An 18354-nucleotide genomic window follows, 5' to 3' on the forward strand; every position below is an offset into this window, starting at 1 on the left:
GCATGGACTTCTCAAAAATTACACACTAAACGACATATTTTCTAGTTTCAAGAAAATGTAAACATATGGGATTGGTTAATTACTAACAGTGGTGATGAATTAGTTGTATATGCTGCTTTCTTTGCAGATTTTCATATAACTCACACTGACAACTCAAACCTGAAAATCCATTAAGCTTAACAGAATTGTAAATACTGCTGATTTCCTCCTTACAATTCCTTTTGTAAGAAATAGGCAATATACAAAATGAGCATAAATCCAATTTATTTTTATCAGAGCTTTGACTTCTAGAGTTGTTTTAGTTAACTTTATGTCAGAATTTTTATTATAGAATCCTCTCTAAGGTGTTTGCTATTTGGCCATAGCATTCATTTGGAGAAAAGTGGTTTTAAATTAAATGTGCTTCATAATACAGATAAGTTTCAGTGATTCAACTGTTATTCACACTGAAAATTTCCCAGAACTTATTCAGAGAATTTATAAGCTACCGTTAAAGAGAGAAAATATCGCATTTAATAGTTATCTCTTTCTGGGCTCTGCTTTGAGAGAAAATGAAATAAAAATACCTCAAATACTCATTAAAATAAAGTCACAATATAATAGATATGCTGTTAAGTATTTCAAATGGATAGAACACCAAAATATTATAAATAGATTAAAATAAAATTTAAAATATGCTTAAAGCCCTGACTCAATTGGCTGGAATCATCCACATGCACCAAGGTTATAAGTTTAATCTCCTGTCCAGGCACATACAAGAAACAACCAATGGATGTATTAATAAATGAACAACAAAAATCAATGTTTCTCTCTAAAATAAATATTTTTAAAAAATTAAAAAATGCTTAGATTTTAGGGAGTGTTGACTTTTGGAAACTCAAATACCTATGCTTTAAAAATGGCACCATTCTCAAACCCCAATCACCCTCGTCCCCTGGTAGGAGAGAGTTTACTCGGAAAGAGAGCATTCTGAATGTTCCTGCCATGAAGAACTTATGCCAGCTTGTACTCAGGGCCTAGGGGACACTGCCCAGAACCAGGCTTTTGTTCCTGAAAAGCCTGACAATGCAGTAAGCTTATTCTTCTTGTCTGTTCTGTGTGAAAATGATAAAAACAACAACAATACACAAAACAACATCAAAAAGTAACTAGGCTTGCATTGTCTACATCCACATGGTTGGCCATGATAACACTAATGTTTATTAACCTCACTGCTAGGGTTACTTCATCAAAGTGAAAACAGCTGTTCTGGGTAGCTCCCATTTTGATCCACATCTGTTGTGAAGCCTGCTAACTAAAAACATGTATATTTGCCACTCATGCACATGAAATATTAAACTAAAAGTTCTTTAAGGAAATTGTGCTTTTTAATTATTCTCAATTGAGTAAATTATTTCTTGGATGTAATATTCTAAAAGCTGAATCACTGCATATTCAAATATTTTTCTCTACCAAGCTTCAGTTTATTGTCTCCTTCACTACTTAGTAGCATGAATTCCAACAGTTTATCTGAGCATTTACCATATTCTATTTTACAGAGGTTTGAAAGGCAGTTGAATTCCATAAAGTGAGACATTGCTAGTCATATTTTGGAATCAAAGGATGAAAAGCATTAATTATCATTTGGCTTAAAAAAATTAGAACCAGCCCTTATCTTAGGTTTAATTTATTTAATTTCAAATTTACCCACATAATTTAATTATATAAATACATTTGGAACTATAAGCATTGTCAAGTTAGTCATGGTTAGCCATGATGACACTAGTGTATATAATAACATGTATATTAATAATTTGGACAAATTTTAGTATTAGAAATCTGAGCTAATTCTATAAAACAATTTCTTATAAATAAAAATATAATACTAGATATTAATTGACTTAATAGTGTGGGTCAATTTCTGGGGTCTCTGTTCTGATCCATTGGTCTACAAGCCTGTTCTTTTGCCAATGCCAGACTGTTTTGATTACCATGTCTTTGTAGTAGTCTGATATTGTGATCCCTCCTACTTTGTTCTTTTTTCTCAATATTACTGCAGGGTATTTTTTTGTTGTTGTTGTTCCATATACATTTTTGGAATATTTATTCTAGTTTTTTGAAATATGCCATTGATAGTCTAATAGGTATTGCATTGAATCTATAGATTTCTTTGGGTACTATGGATATTTTAATGATGTTAATTCTATCAATTCAAGAAAATGGCATATACTTCTACTTGTGTGTATCTTCCTCTATTTCTTTATTCAATGTCCTATTGTTTTCCAAATACCAGGTCTTTTACTTCCTTGGTTAAGTTTATTCCTAGGTATCTTATTTTGTTGTTGTTCTTTCAATAATTTAGATATTTTTAGTTTCTTTTTCAGAGAATATTAGTGTATAAAAATGCCAAGTGCCCATGAATTGATAAAAAAAAAATTGTGTGCATTTACACAATAGAATGGTATGCAGATGAAAAAAAGAAAGAAGACATTCTTTGAGACAACATGGAGGGACATGGAGGCTATTAGGCTAAGTGAAATAAGCTAATTAAAGAAGTAATTAGCTTAGTTGTGGAATTTAATAAACAAAATAAATAGGCCAACAAAATAAGACCTGAGGCATGGAGGCATGGGAGAGACTGTCATATCTCAAAAGGAAAAGAGATAAACTAAATACGTTATATATTTATATGCATAGGTAATAATATAGACAATAGTGTGGTGAAGGTCTTGAGGGGTAGGGCCTGGGCAGAGGGGATTAAAGGGGGGAGGAAATGGGGGACATCTGTAATACTGTAAAAAATAAAATATATCTATTAAAATAATTATGATCATAAAAATAATTCTAGAAATTTTTAAAAAATTTCATAATGCACCCTAGCTGGTTTGACTCAGTGGAGAGAGCATTGGCCTGTTGACTAAAAGGTCCCAGGATCGATTCTAGTCAACTGCACATGCCTGGGTTGCAAGCTCAATCCCCAAAAGGAGGTGTCCAGGAAGCAGCCAATCAATGATTCTCTCTCATCATTAATATTTCTATCTCTCTCCCTCTCCCTTCCTATTTGAAATCAATAAAAAAATATTTTAAAACATTCATAATGCTAATTCTAAGAAAAAAATAGGTCATGAAATTAAATTGTTGACCTTTACTTATAATGATTCAATAAATATATTTTGACTATCTCTTACAAGCACCTATTATTTTGAGAGATGAACAAATAGGCAACAAAGTGTTTCCACATATCTACTTTGACCATTTTTATTCATGGGTTGGTTCATTAAACTATTGATTCTCATTGAATATTTTGGATTATTTTATGCAAGCACACATTTTTACAGAGGGAAATTCTCTATTAATATGGTTTAGTGAAAAGCAATTTTCAAGCAATTATGTTACAATGATCTTAGTTAATTCTAAGCATAACTTGTTAAAGTCAAACTAATTAACAAATTAATCAAATCACCATACCTCTGAATATAGTAATAAAATGAGAATTATGCCTATGCATTAACAAAAATTATCTGATTTGAGGAACAGGGAGATGGGAGCAGTGATTAAGGACCATAAAAATATCACCACCCGAAAGCAATTTTCTTTTAAGTTATAATGGTAAACTTCTTTTTCTTATTTATGGTTCAAAAACTATATTTTGTTTAGTTTTAAAAGCTTGATGAGCAGCTCATAAGTCCTTATTCCTAGAGTGATTCAACAGTCAGATTCAATATCCTCAGCCCTTCACTTAATTCTATCAAAGCTGAAAAGCAAAAAAAAAAAAAAAATATATATATATATATATATATATATATATATATATATATATATATATATATATATCCCAGGAGAGCAGCCCCACTAGGGAAAGCCAGCCCAGTTGTATAGCTGAGAGGAATCCCATAAGTTCTTGTGCAAAATACTTCATACAATAATATGTTTTCACCATCCAGAGATAACTTACTTTCATTAGGCTATTTTTGTGTCTTTATTTCTTGTTGCTCTAAACATCATTAGAATGAATTGAGTCACTGACTCTGCTTTAGAGAAAGCTCCACATTATGGGAATCAAAGCCCTGAATGTTTTTATCTTTCGAGCATATCTAATTATTGTTTTCTAATTACTAAGTTTTTGTTTTAATGAGTTATTGGCAATGCAATTCTTCAATTTTCAAAAAAAATCACTTATTTCTTCATATTTAGAAAGTAGAAATTACCCAATATTCACATATTAGAATAACAAGAAATTATCACACGTAGAAGTGTTTGCCATATAATCTATATATATAAAAGGCTAAGTGACCTACTGTCTATCTGTCTGACAGGATGACTAATTGGCCATACATATGACGCACACTGGCAATTTAAAAATAAAATAAATAAACACGTGTGTGTTTCCATCTGTCAATGTTGATAAAGAATTTGGTTGTTTTTGTTGACATTCTCTGATTTATTATCATAAGATTTCAACCTAACATAATCGAAGCTGAAGTATTAACAAAATCTGTGGAAAGAGAACTTGATCTGATTCCAAGAATTGATTGTCCCCATCTGACACTGGCCTCCCATTTAACTTAATTTGACGACAGTTTCCCATAATGCCAGCATTTGCAATGATTATTAATAAGTCACAAAGACAAACTCTAGAGAGAGTAGGAATGAATATTTCTACCTGAACCCATTTTCAGACATGGTCAGCCATATGTTGCTATCTCTCAAGTTCAAAGAGCTTGTGATATTAAAGTTAAAGTTGTAAATACTTCATCACAAGGGAAATCAGTTAATCACTCTGAAAGTTTTTTACTCTTAAAATGGTACACAGGGAGATATTAGAATAAATTTAATTAATTTATCAGTTGTATTTATCAATGTTATAATATGTTATTATTATTTATTTATTAGTCAATTTATATATTATTTTCATACACATTTTACTAATTTTCTTTCATCTCTGACACTTCTGTTATAGAGAAAGGGCAAATGGCAATATTAAATATTTCTTCTAATTAATTTTCTTTTAATGTGCATAAATCTTTTATAAAGGGTTGCAAACAAACCTACTCATTTGCCTAGAAAGAAGGGTTGTTTGTATGATACTACTCAGGAAATAAATATATTCTCCTTTCTGAAGGGAACTATTTATCTTCTAAGGCCATTTCTTGACTAACACTTCTGAAAATATAGTCTGGAACAAAAGGTAGAGAATGCTCCTGCTCAAATAAGATATAGACATTCAAGGGGTCCCACAGAGAATTGCCTCAATAAGTTATGGTTTAAATAATTTTTTTCATAGTAAACATAATTATGTAACTGAAAGTCTAACCTAGGAAAAATCCATATTACTAGCATTTGTGAAACCCCTCTCTTTTCCCATTGCATCCACCTGCCCCTACCCTAAGTATAATCACAATCTTGAAATTTAACTGCATAAATTACGTTTTCCTTTAAAAAATAAGCTAAATTATATCTATATCTATATATATCTATATATCTATCTATCTATCTATATATAGATATATATCAAATAAAATCATACATGCACACATGTGTGTGTTTTCAGAGTTTTAGGCCACTTTATGACATGTACATTTGAGCAAGTGCCACCAAAATCTGGAGACACAGTTCTTTATTACTATTACTATCCCTTTTGAAGCCACTGTGTTTTTTTTTTAATATATATTTTATTGATTTTTTACAGAGAGGAAGGGAGAGGGATAGAGAGTTAGAAACATCGATGAGAGAGAAACATCGATCAGCTGCCTCCTGCAAACCCCCCTTACTGGGGATGTGCCCGCAACCAAGTTACATGCCCTTGACCGGAATCGAACCTGGGACCTTTCAATCTGCAGGCTGACGCTTTATCCACTGAGCCAAACCGGTTTTGGCATCGAAGTCACTGTTTTAAGGGTGCTTGAAATCTCTAATGCATCTGATATGTGGTCATGCTGATTTGTCACAGATTGTATTATCTAATTGACAGTTTAAGAGTTTTATATGAATCCATTAGATCAATCTATGAGAGAACTTGAAAAATACTCATGGTAACTAATCTTTTACTTCTGGAACTCTCAGTTACTCAAAGTTGTGACCCAATCTCACATTTGACTAACTTTTATAGGTCAGATTACTAGGTATGTACAGGTTTATACATTGTATATAGAGCCTGGCCAGTGTTGCTCAGTGGTTGAGCATCAATGTATGAACTAAGAGGTCAAGGTTTGATTCCTAGTCAGGCACATGCCTAGGTTGAGGGCTCAATCCCCAGTATGGGGTATGCAGGATGCAGCCGATCAATGATTCTCATCATTGATGTTTCTATTTCCATCTCACTTTTCCTTCCTCTATTAAATCAATAAAAATATATATATTTTTAAAAAATTATATATAGATCCACAGATCCTTTTCTGCAATTCCAGAATCTAAGTCTTTGAAAATATAATTTTGGTGCTTTGTTTTGCAGGAATATAAGACCACACCCACATTCATTTTAGGGGAAAAACTGACCTGATTTTGTGGGGGGAAAAATGATTAAAAAAATATTTCTTAGGAAAACTAAATGAGAAAAAGACATTATAACCATAAAACATATCACCTGCAATTTTCCCATGTTGAATTCAAATCCACAATTTACATAAAAAGTATTATCCTAATATTATAAGATTTGTAAAGCTATAAGCTCATGCACTTAAAAGGTTTAAAAAATGAAACAAAATTGCTTATTTTTAATAATTCAGCACAGATTTAAGTCAGCTTTCTCTTTGGTAGTAATTATGGTAAGTGCTGGGAATAAATAAAAATGGATCATTGCACATGAACCCAAAGGCATCCCAGACTGTAAGAACCTGAGCTAGCATTTGCATAGTGACTCACATTCTCCTCACTATCACATAGATAAATCCAATGCCAACAGCAAACTGTAAGGAGTTTTTACCCTTTCCTTTTCTTTTTGTGAGAAATTGGATACTTAGAAGTGTCTGAAACTCACACATTTCATGAAAGAGATTCAATATAACTAACTCAAATTTCCTTGATCTGTTTCAAAATGTCAGTGTTTTTTTCTTTTTCTTTATGCTATTAAATGAACAAACAAGGACAGTATTGGTTCCACAAATTAATTCTAAATAATATTGTTACTTTCCTGTCCTCAGAGAATTTAGTCTACACAAGATTTCTACATTACTTATAGCCATTATTGATTTTGTTTTATTTTGTTTTGTTTCCTCCGTTACTACTCTTGGCTACCTTAGTATAATGTATAGAAAAGAGAGAATGTTTGTGTTCAGTTTGTTTTTGGTTGTTGTTCAACTTTGAAGTACAGTTCTGATAGAAGAATTAATTTATTTGAATCTATAAGTCAGTTATATTATGTGAAATTGACTAAAGGGCACTTTAACGTTAGACTGCTACTAAACAGTCACATTATTTCTAACTGGAGGCCCAGTACACAGATGTGTGCATGGGAGGAGGGAGCGGTCCATCAGCCTCTGCCTGCGCCCTCTGGTAATCAGTGCGCCAAGCGGCAGGAGGATAGGGAGTAGCCCGAGTCCGGCCAGGTGCAGTGCTGCTCATGCTCATCCTGGCCCACTGTACCTGCCGCCACCACTTGGTGGTGCTGCTGCAGAGTCCCGGATGTGCTCTCCAGCTGTGAGCCAGGCTTCTGGCTGAGTGGCGCTCCTCCTCCGGGAGCACACTGAGTACAGGGGGCGGCTCCTGCATTGAGTGTCTGCCCCTGGTGGTCAGTATGAGTACGTCATAATGACCGGTCAACCAGTCATTCCAGTCATTCTGGTTGTTCGGTCATAACAGTTGCATTACAAAAAACAAAAACAAAAAAACAACAAAACAACAACAACAACAACAAAAACAAACAAAATAAAACTAAATAATGACTAATATGCCTCATCACTACAAACACACAAATCCTCAGAAACATAAAGCAACTCAAATTTTCCTGGATACAAAAGGATGACTCATCAATAACAATTGGGAATTATTTTGGATTAACATTCAAAATGCAAAAACTGATCAATGAGGTACATTAAAACACAAGAGAATCTATACTACAATAGTAAAGCCTAGGTTGCCCTTGCACCCTTGTGCCCTCACACAACACCTTCATGTTATCACAAGATGGCTGTCCCCATGTTGTCACAAGATGTCCACCCCCCATAATTACAAGATAGCCACCACAAGATGTCCAGCAGGGGAGGGTAGTTGTGGGTTATCAGGCTGGCAGGGAGGGGCATTTGGGGGAGATTGGGCCAGCAGGAGAGGGCAGTTGGAGGTAACCAGGCACACAGTGGAGGGCAGTTCAGGGCAAGCAGGCCAGCTGGGAAAGGTAGTTTGGGGCAATCAAGCTGGCAGGGGAGCAGTTAGTAGTCCATCAGGTTGGAAGGAAAGTGGTTAGGGGGCTATGCGGTTGGCAGGCAGAAGCCATTAGGGACAATCAGGCAGGTAGGCAGGTGAGTGGTTAGGAGCCAGGAGTCCCAGATTGGAGAGGGTGCAGGCTGGGCTGAGGAACACCTCCCCAGTGCATGAATTTCATGCACCGGGTCTCTAGTATTTATATAATAATATTAAATAGGCATATAAAGCATTTAATGACATTTTATATCTTTTCATGATCTATTAAAAACAAGTTAGGAATAGAAGGAGACTTATTTTTTATGATAATGGAGATCTATAAAAAATAACCTATATTTCTGGCAACATTTATTGGAAAAAACTCAATCCATACACAAAAAATTGATAAATTGAATTTTATCAAAGTTAAAAACTTTGATCTTCAAAGGAATTGTTGAGAAAAGGCCACATAACAAGAGACCATATCTAAAATCATATACTAGATAAAAGACATGAGTTGGCACTATGTCTGTCTCTTACAACTGGTGAGATTAATGAGTTTAAATATATGCTATGTGTAAAAACATGCAATCTTAGAAGGACCTGTAGAATATTATTACTAGAAATAAAAAGTCTCTATTCACAATTATGATTTACAAGTCCCATGTTCTAAGATGTATGAGTTCATTTCACCCTTTACTATTTCTACACTTGAAAACATTCCACCTGGAAGGAGGATTCCAAGGAAAAGAGAAAGAAAGAGAAGATAATAGGTTTAACACAAAATCTAACTTATGTAGCAACAATATTTGACAAATTCTTTTATAGGATACTCAGAAATACTACGTTGATTATATGTGTAACCCAATGTATGCTACTATTATTCTTTGCTCTAGGATCTAGGTTGTTAGGGCTTAAACCTTCATCTCATATCTGCCAAAGATTTCTATATTCTCATGAATTTATATAAATAGATAATTCTGTGAATTTTATCTTCTCTCAAATTTGCTTACTTTGTTACACTTGAGCATCTATCCATTTAGGGAAAGCATCTTTTCCTTGATTCCATCTGTTAATAATATTGGCCATAGGTGCCAGGTATGTAGAGTTAAGTTTAATAACAACAATAAGTGGGCCTATAGCATTAATAACATACTTTTTATTTAAATCATTGTAGTGATATTGGTTAATAAAATTGTATATAAGTTTTACCATAGCCAATGTGGCTTAGTGAATAGAGCCTTGGCCTGTGGACTGAAGGGTCACAGGTTTGATTCCAGTTAAGAGTGGTGTGTAGAAGGCAGCTGATCAATGATTCTCTCTCATCACTAATGTTTCTCTCTCTCTCTCTCTCTCTCTCTCTCTCTCTCTCTCTCTCTCTCTCTCTCTCTCTCTCTCTCCTTCTCCCTTTCCCTCTCCCTCTTCCTTCCTCTCTGAGATCAATAAAAAATTATTTTTTAAAAACTGTATGTTTCCGCTGTACAATTTTATTGTACTATATGTTTACTGCCCCAAGTCAAATTTCCTCCCATTATTATTTATGCCACCTCTCCCCACTCCATTTCCCTCTGATAATCACCATACTGTTGTCTATGTCCATGAGTTTTTATTTGTTTCTTTTTGCTTAATACTTTTACCTTTCTCACCCAGACCCCCAACCCTCCTTCCCTCTAACAGCTGTAAGTCTGTTCTCTGTATCTATTATGTTTATTAGTTTATTTTGATCCTCATATTTCACACATATGTGAAATCATACTTGTCTCTTTTACTGGCTTACTTGATTGAAGTATTATTTACAACTAGAGTCCAGGTGCATGAACTTTGTGCATGGGGGGGCGGGGATGTCCCTCAGACCAGCCTGCATCCTCGCCAATCTGGGACCCCTTGAGGGATGTCCTTAGGGCCTTAACAGGCAGTCGAACATCCCTCTCACAATCCAGGACTGCTGGCTCCCAACTGCTCTTCTGCCTGCCTTCCTGATTTCCCTTAATTACTTCTGCCAGCCAGCCTGATAACCCCCTAACCACTCCCCTACCAGCCTGATTGCCCTAACTGCCCTCCCTTACAGGCCTGGGCACTCCCATCTGCCCTCCCCTGCTGGTCATCTTATGGTGGCCATCTTGTGTCCACATGGGGGCAGGATCTTTGACCACATCAGAGCAACCATCTTGTGTGTTGGAGTGATGGTCAATCTGCATTAACTCTTCCATTAGATAGGATAGAGGTCTGGTGCACTGGTGAGGTCTGGCTGGTTTGCTCTGAAGATCAGGGTGGGGATTCTCTTGGGGCATGGAATGGTCTGGGCACAGGGCCTGTGATGGTTTGCAGGCCAGCCATGCGCCCTAGCGACCCAACCAGAGGCCCTGGTATCTGAGGTTTATTTATCTTCTACAATTGAAACTTTGTAGCCTAGAACGGAGCCAAGCCTTCTGCTTGGTCCATGGTGGCAGCCATTTCTGTTGGGATTTATGTATCTTCTATCATTGAAACTTTGTAGCCTTAAGTGGAGGCCTGAGCTGGCCAGGTTGTGCAGAATGCTTGGATTCCTCCATTTTCAGGGGCTATCCTAGCCTCCTGCTCTTTCCAGCTCCATGGCTGCTGCCATTTCTGTTTGGATTTATCTATTTTCTATCATTGAAGTGTTGTAGCCTTGAGTGGAGGTCTAAGCCAGCAAGGACAGGCAGAAAGCTTGGTTTCCTCCATTGCCAGGGAAACCCAGCCTCCCTCCAGCTCTCTGTGGCTATAGTCATCTTGAGCTGGTTTATTTGCCTAGTCACTCATGATTGGCTGGTGGGTGTGGCTTGTGGGTGTCGCAGAGTGGTGGTTAATTTGCATATTACTATTTTATTAGATAGGATAGCCAACATTTAAAAGATAATTTTAAATTGGATATTAAAAATCTCTTTTCTTACCAGTGTTTACCTGCATCTACCATGTGGTCCTCCAGATTACTGCTTTATCTATTTCTTCCATTTCTTTTTCTCCATTCTTTTTTCTCTCTTTCCACATTCTTTGCTTAGTGTTTTTTTTTTCTCCTCCTCCTTTACTTCCTCCTTCTTCTTCACTCACAGAATGAATTTCACTACTTCTTTTTGCTATTCTTTAATATTCAAATCACACAAACTCACTTATGCTTTCTGCATTTAATTTTTCCTCTGTTTAGGCCACTACTACTCCCTGTTACCTGAATTGCTCACACTGTCTTAGCATTTAGGTCTTTATGTAAATGCAATTTTTATTAGTGACCTATCTTAATTGCCATTTAAAATTGAATCTATACATTTCACGTGCTTTATGTTTTTTATTACACCATTATCTAGTCTATTACATGTTTATGTTGTCTATGTTCTCTACTTACCCTATCCTAAATTATATGCTTTAATAGGTATTGAGTTCTGTCTTTGGTTAAGTGCTTTTCTATTTTACTATACTTGAAGCCAGAAATGAAATATTATTATTATTATTAATATTATTATTATAGTGTGAAACGTAACACTACAACCACAAATTTAGTATTTTAACTGTATTGGATGTCTATTGAATGTTGTTTCCCCATATTAGCTTTCTAAAACAAATCAGTGTTAGGAAGTAATAAACATGAAAAATTGTGTATCTTCAGTATTGATCAGCACTGGATGCATGGAAAATAATAGTTTCCTCAAGTAGATATAAGGTTTAGTACAAATGATCAGTTGTGGTTACTATGTGTTTGAATCTTTCCCAGTTTTTGGATGTGGGAGTGTTATGGGCCACTTGTGGATGTTGAAGCTTAAAACAAGACAGTGTGAAGATTCAAAATGATGATGGAAGAAAACTTGACTAGGGGTGGTAAACACACAATACAGTGTACAGATGATGTGTTGTAGAACTGAACACCTGAAACTTATATAATTTTATTAACCAGTGTCACCCCAATAAATTCATTAAATATAAATGGGGATAGTCTATAAACCACAATGATAGTATAACTGAGTCACCAAATCTAAGACAAGCCAAAAATATTAAATAAAGCCTGTTAAAAGACAGAAACTTCATTATTATTATTTAAAAATTTTCTTCACACATTAAAAATGTTCAAAATGCATTTGTTGAATTTATAAATTTGGAAGCAGGGCTAGGAGGACCAATTGTGAACCCAAATCAGTAAGATTAGGAGATTATATATTTGGAACAGATTTTAATTGACTCATTTATAATTATTCTCATAAAATGACATATGGAAGGATGAGTTTTTCATATGCCAAAGATGATGCTTTTTTAACATATACTGGATAATCCTTGTCATTATATGTCACCTGTTTATTTTCTTAAAATGTGGTACCAAATAGTCTAATCTCAGTACTATGTGTTTGCACTAGAGTATGTTTAGTCAATTTAGTTAGCTAATCAGTAGAGAGAACTGAGAAATTTTATTTAAATTCTGAACTGTAATGTTAAGTTACAAATTATTGTCTTTTCTATTGTGAAATTACATTGTGTTAACAAATAATAATCAAACTCATATAGAAGTGTTAACAATAAAGCAACGACTAAATTAATATTGTGTATGTTTGAATGACTTAGTAAAAAGATAAATTTAGAGCCATTAAAATATTTGTTGCTATATTACATTCCTAATACTTTGTTCCTATAATATCTAAAGTTACCAGGAAGCACATTACATAAATGCTAATAATTGACATGATTTTATATATTCTTTTGAATAAGAAATGGAATGTAATCTGCATAATTCACATTCTTTAATTCTTCAGCATTACATCATTTTCCTTTTGAAATTGTCTTAATCTCAAACACTCTAGCTCTTAGAAAAAATGAACAGATTGTAAAATACTGCTTTAAGAATTTATTTAATTTACTAGAGGTCTGGTACATGAATTCGTGCATGGGGGTTGTCTGGCTGGCCTGCCCCATTGGGGACTTATTGGGCCAGGTCAGCAGTGGGGAGGGGCTGCAGGTGGTTGGCTGGCTGGCTCCGCCTTCAATCAGGGTGTTGGGCCAATCGGGGTTGGGACTGCTGTGGGGAGGGGCTGCAGGCAGTTGGTTGGCCAGCCCCGCTCCTGATCATGGTGTTGGTGGCTGATGGGGTGCCAGGATGTTGCAGAAAAGCAATTGAGGCCTGGATCAGGTTGGTTGGCTGCTGCAGTACATGTCATAGACACCAGGTTGTTCTGGTCATTCTGGTTGTTCCGCTAGCCATCCTGGTCACTGAGCTTTTATATATTTAGACTAAGGGCCCCTTGCAGAAATATTCCTGCAAGCGGCCACCTAGGCCTTGTGCACTGCTGCTGCCTCACACATGCACTGCAGCTGCTGCCCACCCAGCCCGCCCCACCTGCACTTTCCCTCTAGCAGCTGCCTTGCTTTTCCCTTTCCCGCCCTCTTTCTCCTATGCTGTCTTCAGTCTTCACTCCTCCCTCCCTCAGCATATGCAAATTAACCACCATCTTTTTTTTGATTAATTTGCATACTCACTTTGATTGGCTGTGGACATAACGAAGGCACAGTCAAGTAGCATTTTTCACTTTTATTGGTGTAGATTATATTATGACTTACAGTTTAGATTTTTTTTAAAAATGTCTTTATTAATTAAGGTATCACATATTTGTCCTCATCTCCCCATTCCCATCCCATACCCCTCCCTACCCATGCCCACACCCCCATGTTGTCCATGACCACTGGTTAGGCTTATATGCATGGATACAAGTCCTTAGGTTGATCTCTCCCCCTTTCTCTTACCCTTCCCTACCTTCCCTCTGAGGTTTGATGCTTCCCTTTCTCTGGGCCTGTTTTTATTCATCAGTTTATATTATTCATTATTTCCCCTAGATTAGTGAGATCATGTGATACTAGAAATACACCTATAAAAACCGAAAATGAGACAAGCAATAATGGTTATGCTGAGAGACAAATGAACCAGTCTATAGTGAGTTTCTTTTTGGGGCAACAGTTCTTTAGAACTTCAATTTCAATGACAAACAGTTCCTTATGTGTACCTGTCAGCAATGATATTTCAGTCAGGTTAGGTGTTTTCCAATAGATTGTCTTTCAATTTTTTATTACATATTCAGGATAGTGGGGCTGAAATGATGATCAGTTTGGTCATGGTTCAGTGAATATGACACAATTTAAGCATGTTTTCAACTATGTTTCCTAAGAGTGAATTAGGTTGTATTATTTAAGGAGGCCTGCATATTATATGCAATACCTATTATCTTTATGAATGTCCACAACAAAATTAAAAATTAGTTCACTTGCCCTGCCATTATGGTTTAGCTGGTTGAGTGTCTCCCATTCACCAAAAATCTCTGGTTTAATTCCAGGTCAAACCAAATGCCTGGGTTATGGGTTCAAACTTCAATAGGGGCATGCTAGAGGCAACCTATCGATGTTTCCTCCCTCTCTTTTCCTTTTTCTCTCTCTAAAATTAATAAAAATGTGTTTTAAAAAGTTCATTTACTTAACATATAATTATTAAGTGCCTACAACTTACTAGGTAGTCATTATTCAAATTGTCAGGGTCTGGACTGATACCTAAGACACAAATTACCTTCTCATGGTTTCTTTCTTCCTTAGGGAAAATGGTCAATGAATCATTGTATAAAACAGATTATTAAAAATAATTTTTACTAAACAATTATATTTATCTCATAATTCCTTCTTAAAAACAGTTTACTCTAAAAACTTTTGAGTGCTGCCGAAACCTGTTTGGCTCAGTGGTAGAGCATTGGTCTGTGACTGAAAGGTCCCGGGTTCGATTCTGGTCAAGGGCAATGTACATTAGTTGTGGGCACATCCCCGGTAGGGGGTATGCAGGAGGCAGCTGGTCAATGTTTCTCTCTCATCTACATTTCTGGCTCTCTCTCTCTCTCCCTTCCTATCTGTAAAAAAATCAATAAAGTATATTTAAAAACAAAACAAAAAACAAACAAAATAAAAACACAAACTTTTGAGTGCTACATTAATTCTTTGAGAAAAATTCTGGAAGATAAATTATAGCAGTATAGGGAGATAGCTTCTGAGATTAATTTGAAATACTATAGATTATAATGCATCTTATAGTTTCTTTTCCAGCTTTATTGAGGCATAATTGACAAATAAAAAATGTATATATTTAGAGTGTACAACATAATGAGTTAATATTCACATATATTGTGTCATGACAATTCTGTTGTCTATTAATATCAATGAGCTTTAACTTTATATAAATGAAATTATATGGTTCTTAGCTTTTTCTGACTGACTTATTTTGTGTAGCATAGTATTCTCAAGCTCCAACCATCTTGTAACAAATGGCAATATTTTACCTTTTATCATAGATAAATAGTATTCCATAGTGTGCATGTTCATCACCTTGTATAATTAACTTTTTGTTTGTGGTTAGATAGCTTATGGGCTACTCTAGGTAAATTTGGTGTGTACATTCATATGTTATTAACTATATATTGCCATGCTGCACATCAGATCCCCAGAATACAATCATCTTATAAGTGAAAGTTTTTACTTTTTAACCAATATCTTGTTATTTTCCTTGAAGAAGTTTCAAGGATTTATCAATTTCACCCAAAATCATTTAATACTTATTATAAAATACTAGAGGCTCAGTGCATGAAATTCATACGGGGTGGGGGGGTGTCCCTCAGCCAAGCCTGCACCCTCTCCATTCTGAGACCTCTTAAGGGATGTCTGACTGCCGGTAGGATCGGACCCAAACTGGCAGTCAGACATCCCTCTCACAATCCAGGATTGCTGGCTCCTAACTGTTTGCCTGTCTGCCTCTCTGATTGCCCCTAACTGCTTCTGCCTGTCAGCCTGATCATACCCTAACCACTCCCCTACAATCCTGATCAACGCCTAATTGCTCCCCTGCTGGTCTGATTGCCTCCAACTGCCCTCCCCTGCAGGCCTGGTCTCCCCCAACTGCCCAATCCTGACAGCCTGGTCACCCCCAACTGCCCTCCTTAGCAGGCCTGGGCCCCCAACTTCCCTCCGCTGCAGGCCTGGTCATCCCTAACTGCCCTCCCTTGCCAACCCAGTTGCCCCCAACTGCCCTCCCCTGCAGGCCTGGTTGAACCTAACTATCCTCCCTGCTGGCCAGGTCACCCCAAATTGTCCTCCCCTGCTCGTCTGGCTCTACCTAATTGCCCTCCCCTGCAGGCCTAATCTGCCATAACTGCCCTCCCCTGCTGGCCTGGTTGCCCCCAACTGCCCTCCCCTGCCAGCCTAATCTTGACCCCAATGGCCCTCTTCTGCTGGCCTGATCTCTTTCCTAACTGCCCTCCTTTGCAAGCCTGGTTCCTCCCAACTGCCCTCTCCTGATGGCCTGATTGCCCAAAACTGTCCTTCCCTGCTGGCCATCTTGTGGTGGCCATCTTGTGTCCACGTGGAAGCAGCCATCTTGTGTGTTGGTGTGATGGTCAATTTGCATATTACTTCTTTATTAGATAGGATATGCAATCAATAAAGAAAGAGTTAACAGATTTTACTAAAACTTGTGATTCATACTGAATATGGCATTTAATTTTTTTCACTATATGTAAGTACCTTCTACCAGTCTATAGGTCCTATTTTAGTTGCTTAAGATGTAGGTTTGAACAAGAGAGACACTTTCCCTCTCTTTTTTATATAAAATAGATTTGGGGTGACATTGGTTAATAGGGTTATATAGGTTTCAACTATAAATTTCTATGATACATGATCTGTATATCGTATGCAATATACAAATGTCAAATCATCTTCTGTTATCATATATTTGGTTTTCTTCTATTCATAACCTCCCCACTCCTTCCCTCTAGTAACAACCATACTTCTGTATATCTATATCTATGAGTTTTAGTTTTACATCCCTCCTATGAGTAAAATTATATGGTTCTTAGCTTTTTTTGACTGACTTATTTCACTTAGCATAATATTCTCAATGTCCATCCATGTTGTCGCAAAAGTCAATGTTTTCTTTTATTATAGATGAACTAGAGGCCTGGTGTATGAATTTGTGCACCAGTGGGGTCCCATGAAGGTGGGCAATTTGGGACAATTTGGGAGGGAAGAAGGCCTACTGGGTAAGGGACTGAGGGAGTTTGGCTGGTTGGCTGCAGGAGGTTGGCTGGCCACAGAAGATTGGCTGTGGGAGTGCTAACCATGAGGGGGAAACTCCTGCACTGAATGTATGCCCGCTAGTGGTCAGTGTGGTCATAGAAACTGGTCAAACAGTCGTTTGGTCATTTGGTTGTTTGGTCTTTTGATCACTTAGGCTTTTTTTAAAATATAAACTAGAGGTGCCCCTCAGCCCAGCCTGCACCCTTTTCAATCTGGGACCCCTTGAGAGATGTCAGACTGCCCTTTTAGGTTCGATCCACTGAGATTGGGCCTAAACAAGCAATTGGACATCCCTCTTACAATCCAGGACTGCTGACTCCCAACAGCTTGCCTGACTCTGTCTGATTGCCCCTAACTGCTTCTGCCTGCCAACCTGATCACCCCCTAACAATTCCCCTGCCAGCCTGATTGACACCTAACTGCTCCCAACTGGCCCTATTGCCCCTATTGTTCTCCCCTGCCAGTCTGGTTGACCCTAACTGTCCTCCCCTGCAGGTCTGGTAGCCCCCATCTGCCCTTCTCTGATTGCCTGATCACCCCTAACTGCCCTCCCTGCAGGCCTGCCCCCCAACTGCCCTCCCTTGCTGGCCTGGCCCCCCAACTGCCCTCCCTTGCTGGCCTGGGTTCCCTCGCAATGGTTATCCCCTGCAGGCCTGGTCCCCCACAACTGCCCTATCCTTCTGTCTTGGTACCCCCAACAGCCCTCCCTTGCTGGCCTGGTCACCCCCAACTGTCCTCTGCTGGCCTGGTGACCCCCACAACTGCCCTCCCCCGCTGGCCATCTTTTGGTGGCCATTTTGTGTCTACATGAGGGCAGGATCTTTGACCACCTGGAGGCAGTTATCTTGTGTCTTTGAGTGATGGTCAATTTGCAGATTACTTGTTTATTAGATAGGATAGGTAATAATTTCATAATATACATGTACCATATCTTCTTTATCAATTCCT

The sequence above is a fragment of the Pipistrellus kuhlii genome, unplaced genomic scaffold, assembly GCF_014108245.1.
Source record: "Pipistrellus kuhlii isolate mPipKuh1 unplaced genomic scaffold, mPipKuh1.p scaffold_m20_p_1, whole genome shotgun sequence".
In the NCBI taxonomy this organism is placed as follows: domain Eukaryota; kingdom Metazoa; phylum Chordata; class Mammalia; order Chiroptera; family Vespertilionidae; genus Pipistrellus; species Pipistrellus kuhlii.